Source organism: Mustela putorius, unplaced genomic scaffold (genome assembly GCF_011764305.1).
Source record: "Mustela putorius furo isolate JIRA1106 unplaced genomic scaffold, ASM1176430v1.1 tig00000242_pilon_pilon_pilon, whole genome shotgun sequence".
Classification (NCBI taxonomy): Eukaryota; Metazoa; Chordata; class Mammalia; order Carnivora; family Mustelidae; genus Mustela; species Mustela putorius.
In genome coordinates, this window is record NW_025421325.1 from 7,804,264 (window position 1) to 7,823,294 (window position 19,031).

At 36.2% G+C, this 19,031-nt stretch overlaps 1 protein-coding gene and 1 non-coding gene across 3 annotated transcripts in view; both read left to right on the top strand.

Annotated features, from left to right (window-relative positions):
• Positions 1-19,031, top strand: part of LRBA (LPS responsive beige-like anchor protein) — a 734,202-nt gene that overhangs the window by 25,264 nt on the left and 689,907 nt on the right. The window lies entirely within an intron of this gene.
• LOC123391575 lies at positions 3,976-4,116 on the top strand. The gene has a single exon (XR_006606267.1). It is a non-coding gene; the product is annotated as a U4 spliceosomal RNA (small nuclear RNA).

The window sequence follows — 19,031 nt, forward strand, 5'->3', positions numbered from 1 at the left end:
CGCTTCTTGGCAGAATTGATATTTGCTTCTGTCATGCTCTGATCTCTTTTTTTCTTTTTTAAGATTTTATTTTTAAGCATGGAATCTCCATACTCACTGTGGGACTTGAACTCTCAACTGCGACATTAAGAGTCCCATGCTCCTCCGACTGAGCCAGCCACGTGCCCTCATGGTCTAGTGTCATTGTCTTTTTTTTTTTTTTTAAAGATTTATTTAGTCACTTGAGAGATGGAGAAAGAAGGGGATGGGTGAGGAGTAGGGCATGAACAGGGGGAGGGACGGAGGGAGAGGGAGATCAAGCATATTCCCTGCTGAGTGGGGAGCCTGTTGTGGGGCTTGATCCCAGGACCCTGATATCATGACCTGAGCCAAAATCAAGAGTCAGCTGCTCTATTGACTAAGCTACCCAGGCACCCCTCTAGTCTTTTCTAACTCAGAATCTTTCAAAACTAAATTTTAAGTTTGAGTTTTGTTAGATCTGACACTTGATCTGTCCTCAAACTGGAGTGATAGGTGATACTTTTTTTCTCTTCTGCCTGGGTTGAGATAGGCAAATATCTCCACCATGTTCTGTGCTGAGCATTTCTGCCTATTCACCCACGGAGAGAGTGGTGGTCTTCAGATTTCCTACCTTACTTAGGCCTCCTAGCTTTTTATCCTTTTCCCTCAAGCAGCTCCTTTAGATCCAATTCGTTAATCACTAAAGATTGGTGGATGCTCTCAGGGCAAGCCTCAGTGCTCACTGAAACTTTATTGTTTCCTAGCTCTAAGGATTTTTCTTGCTTTCTCTTCAGCTCAACCACTTATGAAAAACAAAACAGAACAAAACAAAAATAACCTTTTTGTTTGTTGTTGAATATTCACCATTTTAAGCAATTCTGAATCATGAATATTTTTCTGGATTTTGTAAGTTTTCTATATTGCCAGAAATGGATCTGATTTCTTTCTCCGTTTATCTGTATGACTCTGTCCTTCATTTACTTAAGAAATCTCTTTCAGATGTCTCATTAGAGGAACTTTCCTCCTGCAAACTAGTACCCCCCTCCGTCACTCTTTACCTTCTGTATCCTACTTTTGTGTGTTTTTTTTTTTGTATCCTACTTTATTTTTATATTATTTATTTTCTTTAGATATTTTATTTATTATGTTTCTTCTTATATAAGAACATAAGATCCCTGAGAGTAGTGACTTTCTTTTTTGTTTACTGCTTTATTGCCAGTGCTTAGTATTAGGGCCTGGCACATAGTTGGTGCTCAATAAATACATGTTAGATGAACGAATGTGCTAAGTGCTTTAAATTGATTATCTTTCCGAATACTTGTAGTAATTCTTTGAAGTAAGTAATATTAGCATCTTTAATTTTTTTTTTTTCTTCAAGACGTTATTTTTAAGTAATCTTTATACCCAGCGTGGGGCTTGAACTCAGAATCCTGGATCAGAAGTCACATACTCTACTGGATGAGCCAGGCAGGCACCCCTATCACCTGTTTTTTAAAAGTGAGGAGTCTAAGACTTGTACAGTTAACTTGCCCAAAGTCACACAAAATAGAGGAGGTAGAAATTGAACTCCAAGTAGTCTAACTTTAGAGTAGCCTGTTGTCCTAACTGCAGTGCTTTGGTGGTTGTGGTGAGGTGGGATGAGCAGGTTGATATAAAACTTGTGTAATTCTAGAGTTCAGCTCTGCTTTATATCCCATTATTTTTTTTTAGAAAATGTGTTGTAGATTTCAAATAATTTTCAAGTAAAGTTTGGAATCTAGTATGTAAATTAAGAAGCTCATACAATATTTAAAGCTAGTAAGTTTTTCTGCTCCTATTTTCATTTCTTTCATTCTTTCTATCTGCTGTCTTTAAGACATCTTAAAGATTTTGGTGAGATTATGCTAGGTTGCGTTTATTTCTTACAGTTATTTTATAAAGTAGTTAAAATATGTAATTTATTATAAGCTCTGTTTTAGTTAGAGAAGGGATACACATAAGTTAATTAGTAGATAGGAAAACAGAAGTCAGATGATTTCCCCCCAACTGAAATTCAAATCTCAGTTGGCTTAGTCTGTTAAGCCTCTGATTGGTTTTTGGTGTAGGTCATGATCTCATGGTTTTAAGATTGAGCCCTGGGTCAGGCTCCGCACTCAATGCGGAGTGTGCTTGAGATTCCTTCCCTCTCTGCCCCTCACCCCCCGACTTGTGAGTTCTTTTTTCCCTCCCTCCCTCTTTCTTCCTTTCTCTAAGATAGATAACTCTTAAAACACACACACACACACACACACACACACACACACACACACACACCCTGTTTTCTTTTGCATTCTTCATTTCAATGATATCATTTTAATCTTGGTTTGTCTTTCTTCCTCATTCTCACAACCAGTCTGTCACCAGATAGTCTACTTCTTAATTCTGACCCCAAATATCTCTTGAAAGGATTATTGTTAACACCTTTAAAACTGTCATTTTCCTCTGCCATACTATTCCATAGTGTGGTTTATGAGGCCGCTCCCTTCCTAGACTTTTTCCTCTGTTGTCAGGGCCACTCTGTATATTGAGCTTTCTCTTTTAATAGGTCCTGCCTCTATAACTTCTGTGCTTTTCTGTCAGCTGTTCTCTCTTCTTGGGTGCTTTTCTTCCTTCTCTGCTTGCCGTAGTCATGCTTACACTTTACTTTTACACGTAATTTATATACTGTGTTTTCTAAGCACCCATTACCTTCTTCTAAGACTTCACTCTTCCTCCATCTCACCACAGAACTTTGGTTATAACCTATTATAGCATTTACCTCATTCTTTTATATTATGTTTTTATATATTTATCCTGCTAGACCATGAACTTGAAGGCAGAGATTATACTTTTATCATTTTTTTTAAAAGTCATGTTTATTTATGTATATCTGTAGAGTAAAATTCATCCCTATTAGTTGTACAATTTGACGTATATAGTCTTGTAGCCATCATCATGATTGGGATGTAGGCTATCACCTTCAAAAAGTTCCCTTGTACACCTTTGTAGTTAGTCCTCCCTCATTCTCAGCCTTTGGCAGCCAGTGATCTAATTTCTGTCCATATCATTCTGTCTTTTTTTGAATGTCAGTAGAAATGGAATCATACACTAGGTATCCTTTTGTGACTAGCTTCTTATATGTGATTTACTGCATTTGAGATTACTCCTTGTTCTTGCATATATTAATAGTTTGTTTCTTTTTATTGCTGCATCATATTCTATTGTATGGATGTACCACAGTTTGTTCATTCAGTCACGAAGAGGTTTCTGTTGGCCAATGAATAAAACTGCCCTAGAACATTTGCATAGAGGTCTTTGTGTGGACATGTTTTCATTTTTCCTGAGTAATACTTCAGAGGCTTTTAAACTTGAGGTAGAATGCCAAGGAAACTTCCAGTTCAAAAAGAACAAAATACAGATTGCAAGGAAAAGAAGCAGCAGCCCAAGGGAATGAAGGAGAATGAGGTAGAGGGAGAGATAGAGTCTTGGTGGAAATTTCCACCTTCCTCTAAACTATAGAAAAAAAAAAATAGAATGTACCAGTCAGCTAATAATATACCCTGTGGGGCCACAGAGCAGATAAGCTAGCTGAAAATGTGCTCATTCAAGTCAAAATTTGAGTTGCTTCAGACAAAAATACTCTTAAAATTTTATTCCATACCAAGTTTTCATGTCTTCACATTTATAGAGGATGGGTTTTCCTCATCCATACCAATGAGTTGGCATTTTCAGATACAACTTACCAGTGATTTGAGGCTTTTGGGACTGTGATGGACAATGATTTGCAATTAAGAGTATCCCCCACCCCCCACCCCCCCATAATGACAAGAGTTAAAATTATAGCAATACAAATATTAGAGAAATTGTGATAATGTCTTCAGGGTTATGACGATAAGATCCTTATAGGAGTATGCATGTGAATCTGTACCAAATAGGACAAAAGTCCATTCAACAAATTCACTAATTGAAAACTGTGAAAGCTTTGCACAGTGGCAGTATTGTAGCCAATGAAGGTTTATCCGAGGCGCGAATATTGCTTATTGAAAACTGTCCTATTATATCGAGCCTAAGTCTGTATCTGTTAATCTTAAATCAGATTATTAGACTTTTACCTCTAAAAAAATAAAATCAGACCCCATGTATAAGTACATGGTGATTCTAACACCATTTTAAATCCACAAGCATTCTAGGAGACAAGCAAAATGACACTGCTCTCAAAAAAGAATGATACAAGGGCGCCTGGGTGGCTCAGTGGGTTAAGCCGCTGCCTTCGGCTCAGGTCATGATCTCGGGGTCCTGGGATTGAGTCCCGCATCGGGCTCTCTGCTCATCAGGGAGCCTGCTTCCCTCTCTCTCTCTGCCTGCCTCTCCGACTACTTGTGATTTCTCTCTGTCAAATAAATAAATAAAATCTTTAAAAAAAAAAAAAAAAAGAATGATACAACACACATTGGATCCTGTTCTTGAGTATAGTACTATGACATTGAATGTATCATGGATACTATCTCCTTAATTCCATATAATTTTTGGCAGCAGACTTTAAGTTCCTAGAAAATTACTTCCTAAAGTTTGGTAACCTTAAAGTATTTCAATTCTAAAGAACAAATCGTAGAGAGTCAAAGAGAACAAACGTATAGAAGCCATATGTTATTAGTTAAAATGACTTGTGAAAGAATGTTGATAATGTTTGAAGCTGGTTGGTTGATAGGTACATATGCATTCTCTCATGCTTTAGTGTGTAAATTTGGAATATTTCATGATCTTTTTATTTTTATTGATTGCACTAGGTCAGATTTTAAACACCAGAAAGGTGGGTTGTGGGGAGAAAAAACCAAGAGAACTAGCATTGAGTGCCTCTTGGTGTTTTAATATATAACAAACTCTATGAGATAGAATCAACCCTATTTTACATAAAAGAAAATTGAGAATCAGAGAGGCAAATTTTCTTGCCTGGGATCACAAAGGAGTTAACTGGTATTTACAACCACAGAAAGGAGGAAGAAAGAAGGGAAGGGAAAAAAGGAAGGCAGTAGGATAGTTGAAGGAAATAAACCCCACCACTGTACTAATACACAAAAGACAAAATTAGAGAAATACAATTTTTAGAAAGCTCTACAAGTTAGAAGATGCTTGTAAAATTATTCAATGACAGTATTCAAGGGAAAAAAAAGACAAAAATACAATGTGTTTGAAAACCTGTAATTATTCTCAATCTGTAGATACTTGTGAATTTTTTCCTAGCTCCGACATACCAAATCTTATAGAAATTTCATTTCTGCCATGCTACTAGCCAGCTACACACATGTACTATATATGTACACACACATGTATTTACCAAAATTGTCCTAAAAATTGGTAAAATTGATTTGTGTGGAGGCTGTGAGTATATAAAACAAATTTTAGTCCTGAGAGTTTGAGTCAAATTTTGATAGAGGTGGTAAAAAATCATATTTCTAAATATGAAACGTTAATGGGTGTTTTTTATGTTCACCTTTTCATACATGATTTCGGAATTTCTTTTAGAGCTGCGTTTTGCTTTCTATTAGTGAAAATAATGATACAAAACATTTGCATTTCTCATTGCGTTTATAATTACTTTTGAAGTAAATTTGAAATAGTGAAATGTTTCCCTTGATATCTTTTATTTTACATTTTTTATTAATTTTTTTAATCTTAACATTTTAAAAATGGTTTATTTATTTTGGGGGGGAGGGGCAGAGCTGCATGCTCTGAATGAACCAGTCAGGCACCCCACAGTAGTTCTGTTTTTAATTTTTTGAGGAACTTCATACTGTTTTCCACAGCACCTATACCAGTTTGCGTTCCCACCAACAGTGCTTTTTTCTCCACGTCTTTGCCAATACTTGCTTCTTGTGGTTTTGACTTTAGCCATTCTGACAGTTGTGAGATGGTGTCTTACTGTAGTTTTGATTTCTGTTTCCCTGATGATGAGTGATGTTGAGCATCTTTTTGTGTCTGTTGGCCCCCCATGTATTGTCTTTGGAGAAATGTCCATTTTTTGTTTTTTAAATTTTTTTATTTTTTATAAACATATAATATATTGAAATGTCCATTTTTTAATTGGGTTTTTGTTTTTTGGTGTTGAGTTGTCTATGTTCTTTGTGTATTTTGGATACTAACTATTTAGCACATTTGCAAATATCTTCTCCCATTTTGCAAGTTGTTTTTTAGTTTTGTTGATTGTTTTCTTTGCTGTGCAAAAGTTTTTCATTTTGATATAGTCCCAGTAGTTTATTCTTGCTGTTGCTTCCCTTGCCTCAGGGAACATACCTAGAAAGAAGTTGCCATGGCTGATATCAGAGAAATTACTGCGTGTACACTCTTCTAGGGTTTTTATGGTTTCATGCCTCACATTTTATTCCATAACAAGTTTTCCATTTTGAGTTTATTTTTGTGTTTGGTATAGGAAGGTGGTCCAGTTTCATTCTTTTGCTCTTCAGTTTTCCTGACACCATTGTTGAAGAGACTTTTCCCCATCGCATATTCTTGCCTGGTTTGATGAAGATAATTGACCATACAATCATGGGCTTGTTTCTGGGCTTTCTGTCATATTCCATTGATCTGTGTGTCTGTTTTTGTGGTAGTACTATACTATTTTAATTATTATAGCTTTTTTTTTTTTTTTTTAGATTTTATTTACTTATTTGACAGGGACACAATGAGGGAGGGAACACAAGCAGGGGGAGTGGGAGAGGGAGAAGCAGGCTTCCCTCAGCAGGGATCCGGATATGGGGCTCCCTTCCAGGACCCTGGGGTCATGACCTGAGCTGAAGGCAGACGCTTAATGACTGAGCCACCCAGGTGCCCCAATTACTACAACTTTGTAATATAACTCGAAATCTGGAATTGTGATACTTTCAGCTTTGATACTTTCTGATTGTTTTGGCTGTTCAGGGTCTTTTGTGGTTCCATACAAAATTTATGTTAGTTCTAGCTTCGTGAAAAATGCTGTTGGTATTTTGATAGGGATTGCATTAAATCTGTAAATTGATTTGGGTAGTATGGACATTTTAACAACATTTGTTCCTCCATTCCATGAGCATGGAATATCTTTTCATTTCTTTGTGTCATCTTTAATTTCTTTTATTAGTGTTTTATAGTTTTTAAAATCATTTTTAGACAGAAACAGAGCACATGTGCATGTAAGTATGTGAGCAGGGGGCGTGGCAGAGGGAGAAGTAGAGAATCCTCAAGCTGATTCCCCACTGAGCACAAGCCCGATGCAGGGCTCTATCCCAGGACCCCAAGATCATGACCTGAGCGGAAATCAAGAGGTGGATGCTCATCCTGCTGAGCCACCCAGGCGCCCCATTATCAGTGTTTTATAGTTCTTGGAGTACAGGTCTTTCACCTTCTTAGTTAAATTTATTCCTACGTATTTTATTTCTTTTGGTGCAAATTGTAAATGGGATGCTTTCTTAGTTTCTCTTTCTGCTGCTTCATTATTAGTATATAGAAGTGCAGTAGATTTCTGTACATTGATTTTGTATCCTGCGACCTTACTGAGTTTGTTAGTCAGCTCTGGTAATTTTTTGGTGGAATCTTTAGGGTTTTCTATATATATTATCATGTCATCTGCAAATAGTGGAAGTTTTACTTCTTCCTTACTAATTTGGATGCCTTTTATTTCTTTTTGCTGTCTGATTGCTGCGGGTAGGACATCCTGTACTATGTTGAATAAAATCAGTGAGAGGGGGTTGCCTGGGTGGCTCGGTCGTTAAGCGTCTGCCTTTGGCTTAGGTCATGATCTCACAGTCCTGGGATGGAGACCCACATCAGAGCGTCTGCTCAGCAGGAATCTGCTTCTCCCTTCTTGGCACCCTTGTGATTTCTCTCTCTCTCTCTTTGCTCTCCCACTCTCTCTCAGATAAATAAATCTTAAAAAAAAAAAAAAGGGCAGTTAGTGTGGACATCCTTGTCTTGTTCCTGACCCGATGGGAAAAGCGCTGTTTTTACCTATTGAGTATGATGTTGGTTGTGGGTTTTTCATATATGGCCGTTAGTATGTTGAGGTATGTTCCCTCTACACCAACTTTGTTGAAGTTTTTTTATCATGAGTGGATGTTGTACTTTGTCAAATGCTTTCCTGTGTTTGTTGAAATGATCGTATAGTTTTTATCCTTTATCTTGTGAGTATGATGTATCATGTTGATTGATTTGTGAATATTGAATCACCCTTGCATTCTGGGAATAAATTCCACTTGGCTCTGGTGAATTATTTTTATTTTAATGTATTGTTGGATTCAGTTTGCTAGTATTTTGTTGAGGGTTTTTACATCTATGTTGACCTGTAGTTCTCTGTGTTTGTAGTGTCTTTTTTTGATTTTGGTATCAGGGTAGTACTGGCCTGATAGAATGAATTTAGAAGTTTTCCTTCCTCTTCTATTTTTTTTTTTTTTTTTTTTTTGACTAGTTTGAGAAGACTAGGTATAATCTGTTCTTTAAATGTTTGGTCACCTGTGAACACATCTCATCCTCGACTTTTGTTTGTTGGGGGTTTTTTGATTACTGATTCAGTTACTGCTGCTAATTGGTTTCTTCTAATTTTCTCTTTCTTCCGGATTCAGTTTTGGAGAAATTGCCTGTTTAGTTTGGAATATTAGATATAATAGCAAATCCTATTAAATTATTTAGGTTGTAAAAATATTCTTATATGTTGTTCATTTTTCCCTCTTGCTGGATTTTAACAGGTTGAATATAATTAGCTAGTTTTATTGGCAGGCTCTAGTATGGTTCTCTTTGGTACATTGTCTTGGTTCAGGAGAGTTTAAGCTGCCTTTCAGTTATGTCATTGAGTAGTATGGGAAGTGAGGTTTGTGACTTGCATTATATCTTCTCCAGAGGTTGGAAAGAGCATAGCCTAATAGGGTCTAAGTAAATTATTTGTTAAGTGAATAAATGAATGCATGCATGAATGAAAACATTTCAGGAATATTTTTGGTGGAGAGATGGGCATGACTACATACTATTTTCTTTTCAAGTAAGTATTTTGAGTGTTGAGGTGGTAACTAGTCTCAAATTCTTACCCATCAGCCATTCTTTGAGAATCCAGCAACAAAATGAGAATAAGAAGAGCCATCATCTGGATGAGTGTCCTGGGGAGAATATTCCCACATGCCTACAGTTTGCTTATTATGGCATACGAAATTGCTACACAAAATTATTAGGGACTGTTGCTTAATAGAATATTTTTGTGTCAACCAGTTAACAGAACTTCAAATAGTTGATATTAGTGCATTTTATTAAAAAAAATTATACAGTAGATAAAGAACTTTTTTTTTCTTTTTTTAAAGATTTATTTATCTTGGAGGGAGAGAGTGTGAGTGCCCCTATGCAGGAGGCAGGGGCAGAGAGAGTCCCAATCTGATTGCACACTGGTGGAGCCCGATGTGGGACTACCTCAGGATCCTGAGATCATGACCTGAAGCTGGACGCTCAACTGGCTGTGATCTGAGAGTACCGGTTTTAGACATGACCTTGTCCTAATCACTTTATCACTCTCAAACTCAATCTCCTTATTTGTAATTAGTGATAATAAACCTGTTTGAGTGACCTATAGCACTGTGTGAGTATCAGATGAGATAATGTAGGTAAAGCACCTTTTAAAATTGAAAGTTCCATAGAGAATGTAGTAGCCCTCTTCTACACTGCCACTTGGTAGAGAAAGAGGTTTTTCTCTTCTAAGGGCATTTATCCCATCATGAGGACTCTACCTTCATTATTTACTCCAGCCCTACTTACCTTCCAAAGGCTTCACTTTCAGATACCATTACATTGGGGATTGGGCTTCAACATAAGAATTTTGAGGGGACACAAACATTTAGTCCACAGCAGCTGCCCTCTTTATTTGGGGATTTTAAGTAAAGCTCTGCAGGTTGTCCCTGGCCAAAGGATTGTTAGTGATGGTTGAAATCCAGACCTGTGTCTTGGTGTAAGACAAAAAGAGATACCTTTTTACGGTTACTCCTCTTAGATGGGGTACGATTTGGCAGTTTCTCAGCTTAGAGAAGGTGCCTTTTTGTAATTCAACATATATACTTTGATGTTAAAACCTGGAGGATTCTTGTTTTGACACTGATTTACTTTGCTTAGTTCTGTTTAGATTTTATGGTCTTGGGTTTTGAAGTGTCCCTGCACTTGGATAAGGCCCATGCAAATACATAGCTATTCATATGTTACAAACATAGTTTTCATTTTCATGAAGTGTGTATATTTCTTAAATTTTGACTAAGTTTAGTCTTTTGTGTTAATGCAAATTTTGGTGCAGATTTCTTGGTAATTTTTTTGGGAAACCATTTATACATACTTCTATTGATCCTAGCAAAATTGTAATTTTTAAAAAAGTAAGTAATCACTTCCTGATTTCATATCAGAAAACATAAATTTGATTTGCCAAAAAACTGGTGTAAATGTGTATCTTGCTGAAGGATAACTAGATTTTTAGGTGACACTAATATAAATTCTTGATTTTTTGTTATAATACAGTTGTACTCAAATTAAATTATACTAACATTTCACATTATTTTAGATGCACTGAGTAATTAAAATCTTATTTTATAATCTCTTATTTAAGTTTATGGTAGAAATATTTAGGTCTTATAATTTTTTTCGTGTATGTTTTTGACAGTTAATGCAAGCTTGAAAAATTTTTATTTCTAGGTATGTAATTGATAAATTATTTAAATGAAGCTCATTTCTTACATTATAAATTCTTATATTTATAAAATTCAGTAATTGCTAATATTTATTGAACACTTGGGAGATAGAGTTTTAAGCACTTTATATGCCTTCAGTCTTCAAATTGCAGAGTTGTTTTCTTAACTAGCCACATTGTATGTGTCCCAAAACGCAGCTAAGAAGCAGAGCCACAATTCATGTGGAGGCATGATTCTAGATTGTGGAATTTCATTTTTCCCCACAAATTCTCACTTGTTTTAAATTGGCTACATGTATCATAATCTTTTTTGTAAGTCTACTCCCCTCCCTTAATTATTTGATCCATTCATGTGTGTAGATAAGGTAATGTTTACCAAATTAGGTAACATGATTCCAGTTGTAGCATTTCTCTGTGTAATTTACATTAAGTAAGTACGACTTAATGTATGGAAATTGGATTTTTGTTTGGTATCAGATCGTCTGGTGTCAGATTGGTCTGGTACCAATCAGATACAGAATTGTACACACAGACACTAAATATGTATATAATAATATAAAATATATACTAATACAATATGTGACTGGTTTTAGAGGAAGTCACTATCCTTAATTACTTATCATCTAGAAGATAAGGCTCTGCACATATGGTTGTATCTTTAAGTGAAACAACAGGGATGCCTGGGTGGCTCAGTCGGTAAAGTGTCTGCCTTCCGCTCAGGTCATGATTCCAGGGTCCTGGTTTCGAGTCCTCATTGGCCTCCCTGCTCAGTGAGCAGTCTGCTTCTCCCTCTGCCTGCCGCTCCCCCTGCTTGTGCTCCTTCTCCCTGACAAATAAAGGAATAAAATCTTAAAAAAAAAAAAAAAAGAAAAGAAACAACAGTGGTCCCTTTATTATTATTTCATTAATCATTAAAAGACAAAGTTTAGGAAATAAAAATGTTTGTGGGAGAGAGAGAGAGAGAAATGAGGGCTTGAGGGTAACATTAAGGGAGAGAACTGCAGGTAGGCATATCACACATTGGGACGGAGAAAAGGGAGTAAGATTAGCAGAGGAATTTTTAAAGTGGTGATTATTGAGCATCAGCCATATGCTTGCATTTTTAGTGCTGCGGATATATTAGTAAGAATGCAAAAATTTCTGTTCCTGAAAATTAGAAGTGAGTAAAACAAGCAAATTTAGAGGGGAAAAAGTAAAGTAGAACCAGTGGATAGTCAAATATGTATTTTGTTTGAAAGAATATCTATGCTCTACTGTTACTTAAATAGTTCCTGTTTACTTTTATACACAAGAATGAGGTTAGTTTGCATTTTCTAGAGTTTTGTATAAACTTTATATGTACAAATAGAATCACACAGTATTTTTTTTTTCTGGTCTCGTTTCATTTAGCATAGTTATTTTGAGATATATCCATTTTTGTTTCAAAATTTCGTTCTTTAAATTGCTGAGTAATATTCTTTTGTGTGGATATGTCATACATTTTTTTAATCCATATACTTGTTGTCTGGGTTGTTTCCACTTTTTGGCCATTACAAATAAAGCTGCAGTGAACATTTGTATACGAATCTTTGGACACAAAGTTTCATTTTTCTTAGATAAATACCTAGGAGTGGGATGGCTGGTTTATAGGGTAGGTATGTGTTAATTTTAAGAGTCTGTTTTCAAGTGGGTTGTACCATTTTCTGTTCCCACAAGTAGTTTGTATGAATTCTGGAGAATATACAAGGGCATGAATACCAGGGAATGAAGATTATTGGGAACCATCTTAGAGACTCACTACTATACTACTCTTCCTTACTGATTTTTTAATTCCACCTCTAGAATCATAATTACTTATTCCATCTTTTGGGGCAAAGTATACTGATGTTTCTCAAAAGATTTTAAAGGCATTCTTTACATGAAATACTTGTTTTAGGAGTCCCCAACTTTCCAAAATTAGTATGAAATATAACCATAAGAAATATCTTTCTGTGTAGAATTGAGCAGAGGTAAAGGATTGTGTGCCAGCAGCCCTTTAGGAACAGGTGCTTCAACCAAACATTTGGGGATGAGGTGTCCTAGGTCAAGGCTTCACTCCTTGGCATTCTCTGTTCTCTTTGCCCAGTGTCAGCTATGATGGCTTGATTCCAAGCCAGCATGGTAGCCTAAGCTCAACATAGAGTTCATCACCAAAGGTGGCTAGCTCTTTCCTTCCTTGGCAGAGTAGATACCTAACTCTTACTCCCTCCATTGCTGTCTCCTTAGTGCCCAGCAGGCATCTAATCCCACTGTGTTGAACACTGGATATAAAAACAAAATAATTGAACTATATTTGAAAGAACTCACTTATTAGCTTGAATATTTGTTAGACTCTTTTGATAACCTAATGATACTCTTGAGAGCTACTGATTAGGTAGTATAATTTTTGCTGAATATTTGGAAATTGTTAGATTTTCAATTCTTTAATCTGATTTCTATTACCTCTTGATGTTGGGTTATCAACTATTCTCCCTCAAATTTTTTATTGTGGTAAAATATATTTAACATAAAATTTAGTGTCTTAACCATTTTATTTTATTTTATTATTTATTTATTTATTTATTTATTTCTTAAAATATTTTATTTATTTATTTGACAGTGAGAGATCACAAGTAGGCAGAGAGGCGGGCAGAGAGAGAGGAAGGGAAGCAGGCTACCGGCTGAGCAGAAAGCCCGATGTGGGGCTCGATCCCAGGACCCCAAGACCATGACCTGAACCGAAGGCAGCGGCTTAACCCCCTGAGCCACCCAGGCGCCCCTGTGTCTTAACCATTTTAAACTACATAGTTCAGTGGTATTAAGTACATTTATATTGTTGTACACCCATTACCACCATCCATCTCAAGAACTTTCTTCATCTTGCAAAACTGAATCTCTATACCCATTTAATAACTCCACATTCTTCCCTCATCCGCAATCCCTGTCAACAACTGTTTTACTTTCTGTGTCTCATTTTTTAATAATTACTTTTTTTCATTTTTAAAAATTAATATATAATGTATTATTTGCCCCAGGGGTACAAATAATTACTTTTTATACTAACAAAAGTACAAAGCAGAAAAGAATATTTTTACATTACTGTAGATTTCAGTTTTTGACCTGTACTATATGTGTGCAATGTTTTGTATGTACTGTATGTGACAATTTGATTTTACTTCTCTTTGTGTGTTTGATAGTGCAACATAAATGCATTAAACAAGGAATTAAAATAGAATGTTCACTGAATTCACATTTGGTAGCTGCAATTTGGAATGGAAAGTTTTAAAGAAAGTGGAAAAATCGTCAGACTGGATAATTCTTAGGAAGTTATTTAGTACATAGTTCTTTTTCTCCCACTTTCCAGTTCTGCAGCTGTCATTTGTGTAAATGCATAGGTAACAATGTGGATTTTCAGATTGTTTTCCTAGCTCAGTGAATTGCCTAAATATTTTCCATTATATCCATAGTCTCCCAGCTCACTTGGTTAAACTGATAAGCATTGTCCTACATTCTGTGGCTTTGTTGTTCACGGTCTGTCCTCTGTGGTCATTTATTTGACTCATCTTAGTGATTCTTCTTTAGCTCCTTCCAGAAGTAGAAATGTGGTAATAAAAATCATGCATATTGTAAAAGAAACCTGTATTTTTAATTCCATGACCCCCTTTCCCCAATATACTGTGCCATACAGATGAATGCAAAAAACTCTGGTAATGCTAGCGTTTAATTTTTACAGGGGTTTCTCTGATGGTTGAATTATGTTTTTACTGCTTACTATATTTTAATCCCGGATTACTGTTTTGAGTTTATCCTTTATCAGCATTTAGTTTTGAAGGGTTACCTGTTAGCCAGGGTAACAAGTTTCAGTTTCTTGTAAACATAGTTTTCAAGGGGCATTTTATCTTTTTGAACCTTTATTTAAAAAAACTTTTTTTTTTTTTTTTAACATTTATTAGAGTGAGAGAGAAAGAGCACGAGCGCATGCAAGAGGAGCAAGAGCAGAGCTGGGAGAGGGGCAAAACGAAAGGGAAAGGGAAAAGCAGGCTCCCTGAGCTGGAGGAGTGTCTTTTTCCCAGGGTCCTGGGATCTGACCTGAGTGGAGGGCAGACGTTTAACTGACTGAGCCACACAGGCTTCCCTTTTTGAACCTCTAAAACCCATTTAAAACACATTACATATTTTAAACAGCTATACGTTGATTTACTCAGAGTATATAGGTTCTTGTACAGTTGTAATTAAAAATACATTTGGTAGAACGAGACTTGAGGGGTAGTTAATACTTAATGCTTAAATTGCTTGAAGACCAGATTGATAACACGAAGTCTCTTGTACTTCTAAATAGTCTTAATTTAGTGTACATGCTGGGTCTGATCTTTTTCCCTAAAAGCCTATTAGTTGAAGGAGTTAATAAAGTTTCTTTTTTTTTAATTGCCTTTTTTTTGGCTTGTCTATCTATTATGTTCAGTGACTCTAAGAAACTATTAGTTGTAAAATGCATCCTTATCTTATATGTCACCAAGGAAGAGAAAACATTATTTATTAAACTATGAAACAATGCTTTATTATCACTTAAATTTGAACAAATTTTCTGTTAGTAATAAAAGTTGCAAAAATCTGCATATCCCTTTTTCTAGATTAATTAGTTACTAACAATATATCCCATTAGTTTTTGTTATTCTCTTTCTATATATGTATGCATTTCTGGTATTTGAGAGTTGATCATATGATGGCTGTTTACTGCCTAGTGCCATAATGTTTATTTCCCAGGGAAGGCATTAACTCTTACATAACCTAATACAGTCACCAGCTTCAGTTATTCAACAAATTTAACTTTATTATAATATTTTTAATATACCACTCATACTTTATTTTTGTCATTTGACATAATGAAATCCTATATATTTTTCCCTCCCTTTCCATCAGGATCCATTGTAGGGTCAGGTAATGAATTTACTTGTCTGTTTTCAGTCTTTTTTTTTTTTTTTTTTTAAAGATTTTATTTATTTATTTGACAGACAGAGATGACAAATAGGCAGAGAGGCAGGCAGAAGGAGAGGGTGGAAGCAGGCTCATTGCTGAGCAGAGAGCCCGATGTGGGGCTCCATCCCAGGACCCCGATCGTGACCTAAGCCGAAGGCATAGGCTTAACCCACTGAGCCACCCAGGCGCCCCTGTCTGCAGTCTTTTTTAATCTGGAATAGTTCTGTAGCCTTTTTTTTTTTTTTAAATAATGTTGATAAATTGAATTTTTTAAAAATAGAGTGTGTCTTATTTTGGGATTTTCGGGTAATTGCTCATGATTAGATTCAGGTGATAAATTTCTGATAAAAATTTTAGGTAGTGATATTGTTATTTTTTTAGGGCATCAGGTCTGTAGTCCTACAATAGTCATTTAGTCTTCATCGGTGATAATAATTTTTATTACTTGCTGACGATGTTGTCTTATTTCTCCATGCATATTTATTATTTTTACCCTTAAGTTAATAAGCAATTTGTGAGGATACATTTTAAAACCATGCAATTATCTTGCTCTTCTTCAAAATTTCTCCCTTAAGTTAGCATGCATGGATGAATCTTGCCTAAACAAATCTTTATGATGATAGTTGCAAAACAGTAATTTTCCAACTGTTTGCAAAATTACTCCAGATTTTGCAGTATTTGCAAATACTCCACATTTCCCTCTTCCCTCAGCTGCTGACAGCCATCATTCTCCTCTCTGTCTCTATGATTCTGTGTTAAGTATTTCATGTACTTGGAATCACACAAAATTTGCTTTCTTGTGACTGGCTTATTTCACTTACATAAGGTCCTAGGATTCATCTGGTTTGTCATATATTGAGGGATTTCCTTCCTTTTTAAAACTGAAAAATATTCATTGTATGTATATACCACATTTTGCTTATCCATTCATCTCTTGATAGATACTTGGATTATTTCTACAGTATAGCTGTTGTGAGTAATGCTGCTGTGAACATGAGCATACAAATACCTCTTCGAGACCTTGGTTTCATTCCTTTTGGGTATATACCCAGACGTGGAATTGCTGGATCATGTGGTAATTGTTTTTAATTTTTTGAAATTGCCATACTGATCTCCATAGTGGCTGTGCCATTTTATATTCTCCCCAACAGTGCACAGAGGTTCTAATTTCTCCACATCTTTGCCAACCCTTATTTTCTTTCTTTCTTTTTCAGTAGTAATTATCCCAGTGGATGGCTCATTGTAGTTTTGATTTGTATTTTCCTAAAGATTAAGTGATGTTGGGCTTCTTTTTTTTTTCTTTTAAATTTTTTATTTTTTATTAACATACAATGTATTATTAGCCCCAGGGGTACAGGTCTGTGAATCTCCAGGTTTACACACTTCACAGCACTCACCATAGCACATACCCTCCCCAGTGTCCATAACCCTACCACCTTCTCCATACCCCTCTCCCCCACAGCAACCCTCAGTTTGTTTTGTGAGATTAAGAGTCTCTTATGGTTTGTCTCCCTCCCGATCCCATCTTGTTTCATTTATTCCTTTCCTACCTGCCAAACCCCCACGTTGCTTCTTGACTTCCTCATATCATGGAGATCATAGGATAATTGTCTTTCTCTGATTGACTTATTTTGCTCAGCATAATACCCTCTAGTTCCATTCATGTCGTCGCAAATGGCAAGATTTCATTTCTTTTGATGGCTGCATATATACCACATCTTCTTTATCCATTCATCTGTTGATGAACATCTAGGTTTTTTCCATAGTTTGGCTATTGTGGACATTGCTGCTATAAACATTTGGATGCATGTGCCCCTTAGGATCACTACATTTGTATCTTTAGGGTAAATACCTAGTAGTGCGATTAGTGGGTTGTAGGGTAGCTCTATTTTCAAATTTTTGAGGAATCTCCATGCTGTTTTCCAGAGTGGTAGCACCAGCTTGCATTCACACCAGCAGTGTAGGAGGGTTCTCCTTTCTCTGCATCCTCGCTAGCATCTGACATTTCCTGACTTATTAATTTTAGCCATTCTGACTAGTGTGAGGTGGTATCGCATTGTGGTTTTGATTTGTATTTCCCTGATTCCAAGTGATGTGGAGTGTTTTTTCATGTGTCTGTTGGCCATCTGGATGTCTCTTGCAGAAATGTCTGTTCATGTCCTCTGCTCATTTCTTGATTGGATTATTTGTTCTTTGAGTGTTGAGTTTGATAAGTTCTTTATAGATTTTGGATACTAACCCTTTATCTGATATATCGTTTGCAAATATCTTCTTCCATTCTATCAGTTGTCTTTTGGTTTTGTTGACTGTTGCCTTTGCTGTACAAAAGCTTTTGATCTTTTTTTAAAAAATATTTTATTTATTTATTTGATAGAGAGCTAGAGAGAGATCACAAGTAAACAGAGTGGCAGGGAGAGGGGAAGAGAGAGAAGCAGACTCCCCACTGTGCAGGGGAGCCTGATGTGGGGCTTGATCCTAGGACCCTGGAATCATGGCCTGAGCTGAAGACAACCGCTTAACCAACTGAGCCGCTCAGGCGCCCCCAAAATCTTTTGATCTTGATGAAGTCCCAGTAGTTCATTTTTGCCCTTGCTTCCGTTGCCTTTGATGATGTTTCTAGGAAGAATTTGCTGTGGCTGAGGTTGAAGAGGTTGCTGCCTCTGTTCTTCTCAAGGGTTTTGATGGATTCCTTTCTCACTTTGAGGTCTGTCATCCATTTTGAGTCTGTTTTTGTGTGTGGTGTAAGGGAATGGTCCAGTTTCATTTTTCTGCATGTGGCTGTCCAATTTTCCCAACACCATTTGTTGAAGAGACTGTCTTTCTTCCGTTGAACATTCCTTCCTGCTTTGTTGAAGATTAGTTGACCATAGAGTTGAGGGTCTATTTCTGGCCTCTCTATTCTGTTGCACTGATCTATGTCTCTGTTTTTGTGCCAGTAGCATACTGTCTTGATGATTACAGCTTTGTAATAGAGCTTGAGATCTGGAATTGTGATGACACCAACTTTGGCTTGCTTTTTCAACATTCCTCTGGCTATTCGGGGTCTTTTCTGGTTCCATATTTGTTCTATTTCTTTGAAAAAAGCTGAGGGTATTTTGATAGGGATTGCATTAAATGTGTAGATTGCTTTAGGTAACATAGACATTTTCACAATATTTGTTCTTCCAATCCATGAGCATGGAACATTTTTCCATTTCTTTGCGTCTTCCTCAATTTCTTTCATGAATACTTTGCAGTTTTCTGAGTGCAGATTCTTTGCCCCTTTGGTTAGGTTTATTCCTAGGTATCTTATGGTTTTGGGTGCAATTGTAAATGGGATTGACTCCTTAATTTCTCTTTCTTCTGTCTCTTTGTTGGTGTATAGAAGTGCAACTGATTTCTGTGC